The following is a 4,186-nucleotide window of genomic DNA, read 5'->3' as shown; positions in this document are numbered from 1 at the left end:
AAAAAAAAAAAAAGAGAGTTCCTCACCCCTGTTCCCAAAGATGAAATTCTGAGCTATTAAACACAAAACAGCTTCCTTTGTGCTCTTTCAGTGCCCACTTAACAGCTCTGCATGCAGTGGGCAGGGGAAAAGGGAAAAAATTCCTGCCAAGTTTCTAAGAACCAGCAAAACCATGACCGGAACCCTTCAGTTCGCAACACTCCAAAGAGCATCACTTAAGCTGTGGACAATTCTGATCCCCCTCAACAAACACTCCTCCAGCTGTGACCCCTGTCTGGTGGGAAACACAAAGGGATGTGTAGGAGGGTTTCTCTCAGAACAGGGAGAATTTTGGAGAGGGACCTTTACACACCCAGACCTTGAAGTGTCCACACATCTCTGCCTGGGTGTGGGTGTGAATTGACTGTGGTGTGAGTGTTGTTATTGGGAATCTATAATTCAGTCACAGTTCAATTGCACAAATTATATTGAATCACTTGCTAACTGTTAAGTTGGTCAATTATTAAATGCTACTAATCTCTTTTGTCCCCTTTTCTTTCTGTTCAAATCCTTTGCACCCTGACCCTCTTATATCCTGTTATAAGTAAAATGAAACTGAGTTGAAACATAGTAATAAAAATTTATTAAAGATTTATAGAAAAGGCAAATTAGCAAAACAGCGCACTGGGCGGCCGGGGAGATCCCTGCTTCACTCACGGTATGCAAGTGCAATAGGAAAAAACAGTAACTTTTATTCCCTTATCAGTTCCCCTCCCATAGTCATTTGTTATCTCTCTATTGGATCTGAGTTTGCAGGTCTGGTTCTGGTTGGTTTCTCTGCAGGCCTGTTTTAGTTGCTAGGTGCTTTCCTGTCCATAGTTTTCATTAGTCTTTGAGGCCTGGTGACAATGAGCTTTTTATAAAAGTAAGATTCAGCAAGGCATAATAATGTGTCTTTTCAGTTTAAGAATTGCAAGCTGCATGATCATCAACTTATAATGCTGACAGATTAATGAATTTATAGTTTAATAACATATATATGTACATAGGAATATAACATGCAATACAATTTAAGTAGTAAACTATTACTACTAATTTGATGAGTAAATTTAAACTACTACTACTGATTTATTACATATCCCAAGGCCCTGTGTAAATCACTCCCTTTCATAGAAAATTATATTTTTGTGACTTCCACTTTAAAATCGTCCTCCTCAGCTAAACTACAATACAACTCCAATTAGTTGTTGAAGACTTGAAGACACAAAGACAATTAAAGGAAAGAATATAATTTGGTATTCTGTATTTTAATGAGCCCCACAGTGTGTTTAGAGACAAGGCCATCATCCTGAGGTTCTGAGAGAAGATTGAAGAAGCTGCTCAAGAAGTCAGAAGCCAAACTCCCAGTCCCTTGAAGCATTGCTGGGCCCCACTGAGGGCAGGCACTGACAAAGCCTCCCCAGGGACTTCTGAGAGCAGATCCTTGCAGGCCAGGAGTGCAGGCAGACAAAGGCTCTGGGCAGTGTCACAGTGGTCCCCTGATTCCATGAGACAACATTCCTAATTTACTGTCCAGACTAGAGGGAAATCAAAGGAAGGACCATGGTTTGTCAGGACTTGCTTTATCTGAGTGAGCCCCGGGGGGCTTTTGGTGCTGAGTCCTTGAACCTCAGGGACTGAGGGGAGATTGTACAAACCTGTCCATAAGGGAAAGTCAGAAGGAAAACCCAAAGTGTCTGGAAGCATTAATGAGTCCACCTGAGGACCATTTCCAAAACAGGCTCCTCATGGACTCAGTGGAGGAGAGAATTGGAGGCAATGACTGAACAAACCTCTCACAGACTCAGTGTCAAAAAGAAGTGTCTTACTAAATTTACCTTGAGTTCCTTGAAGCATCAATGAGCCCCAATGAGTGTCACAATTGATAGAGAATGCCAAGGGACTCATTAGAGCAGATAATTGAAGGCCATGACTGAACAAACCTCTCAAAAACTCACTTTCAAAAGGAAAAATTGCTTCAAAACCCTTGAGTACCTTGAAGCATTAATGAGCCCCACTGAGTGTCACTGCTGACAAAGTCTCCCTAGGGGCTAATTAAAGCAGAGAATTGGAGGCCATGATTGCACAAACCTCTTCAAAACTCAGAGTCAAAAGAAAAGGCAAAGTATCTTAACAAACCTGTAGTACTTTGAAGCTTTAACAAGCCCCACTGAGGGCCATTCCTGACAAAGGCTCTCAAGGGACTCCTTAGAGCAGATAATTGGAGGCCAGGACTGAACAAGCCTGTCAAAGACTCAGTGTCAAAAAGAAGTGTCCTAATAAACCTTGAGTGCCTTGAAACAGTAATGAGCCTCAGTGGGTGTCACAACTGACATTCTCTCCAGGGACTAATTAAAACAGATAATTGGAGGCCAGGACTGAACAAACCTCTCAGAGACTCAGTGTCAAAAAGAAGTGTTTTAATAAACCCTGAGTGCCTTGAAGCATCAATGACCCACTGAGGGTTGTCACTGTCTGGGGCTCTCAAGGGACTCGTTACAGCAGATAATGGGAGGCCATGGCTGCACAAACCTCTCAGAGATGCAAAACCAAAAGCAAACCCCAAATTGCTCTAAAAATCCTGCAGGCCCGTGAAGCCTTAAGGAGCCCACCCGAGGGCCCCTCCTGACAAAGCCTCCCCAGGGACTCTGCAGCAGCTCCTTGGAGGCCCTGAGTGCAGGGAACCAAAGGCTCTGGGCAGCAGCTCAGCTGCTGAGAAAAGCCTGGCTGGCTTTGGGGAAGTTTCCTTCCTTTTCAGGCTTCCTCCAGCTTTGGGAAACGCTGCCTGCCAGATTGGCACCACCTAAGAAGGGCTCTGGCAGGTTCCTGGCAGCAAAGCCGGCCTGCCCTGGGCTCCAGCCCTGATCTTTGGAGCAGGGAGACAGCTGAGAGTTCAAAAGAGGAGGTTGCATCTTTGACAACATTTGGGGACAAGCAGGCATTGCTGCTCTGTGGATAATCTGCATGTGAATGGTTACTTTGAGTTCAAGCATTCAATTCAAATGAAGGTGGGTATCTTAGGGATTTCTTTTGGTTTAAAATAGGAATATTTCCTTTTTCTGTGTAATTATATTATGAAGTTGGTGAATTAGAAAACAACCATGATGAATTTTCTCTCATGCAAACTTTAATTGTGTCTTGGACATTTGGAATGAGACGTCTATGAGGTCTCAGGAAAGCGTCACAAATACTGTGGGAAAACATGAAAAGTATTAGGATGACATGTTTGTGGGAATTCAGATTTTTCTCTCGAAAAAAGTCCCTGGGCTTGTTTCTTTGGCTAATTGGATATTGATTTCTTTTGACCTGCTGTTCTCCTCAGTAACACCTCAGAGTTTAGGCAGACTCCTCCCTGGGTGTTGGTGTCAGGTCAGTCAGCAGGAAGGGCAACGTGTCTGCAGGTTGGGCCACGATCTGCGAGCGCTGGCACATCCCAGTCCCTGCTGTAGCATCCCAGGCACATCCCAGCAGAGTTCCTTTCTGCCAGGGCTCCTGCAGGGCTGGGAACCCGGGCTGTGCCCCCCAGGCTGCCCCAAGCTGTCCTGCAGAGCAGGGTCCTGCACTAAGCCCCAGACAATCCTCCTGCCTGGCAGGACCTGCTCTGTTCTCCCTGAGCGCATCAGAAGTGCTGAGGGGTTCTGACATCCACTCCTCAGGAGAGATGAAGGGAGTGTGAAAAAGAAAAAACAAACTTAGGTTTCTGGAACTGCCTTCTGCTCTCTTGGTTCTTCTGGGAGTGCAGATGCTGACAAGCACTTTAGCACTGGGACCAGTTTCATCTGACACAGCTGAACACCAGGACAGGCCCCTGTGCCCACCATGCCCATGAGCCCAGGGGTGCAGAGCAGGGCTGAGCCCTCACAGCCAGTGGGCACAGGGTCTGGTCCTCATGGAAAATGTAGTGAGCCCCAACCAGGGCTCCAGTCATGGAGCTGAAGGAGAGACTCCTAGAGAAGGAAAACCAATGGAGCAGTGGGAGGGTGTCGGGGCCCTGGCAGTTCTGCATGATTATCCTGAGCTCTGAGGAGCATGGAAAAGTACAAGTTTAACAATGCAAGGTCATGGAAAGCTACTGATGTGCAAGTTGGAGGAACAAGTAACAGACTCCTGCTTTTTGTGAAGGCCACGGAGATGAAGGAGGGAACTGATAACAGACTTCTGCTTTTTG

This window comes from Empidonax traillii, unplaced genomic scaffold (genome assembly GCF_003031625.1).
Source record: "Empidonax traillii isolate 1590-97213 ecotype Southwest subspecies unplaced genomic scaffold, ASM303162v1 scaffold2419:size40576, whole genome shotgun sequence".
NCBI classification, from domain to species: Eukaryota; Metazoa; Chordata; class Aves; order Passeriformes; family Tyrannidae; genus Empidonax; species Empidonax traillii.
Note: the sequence above shows the minus strand (reverse complement) of the source record.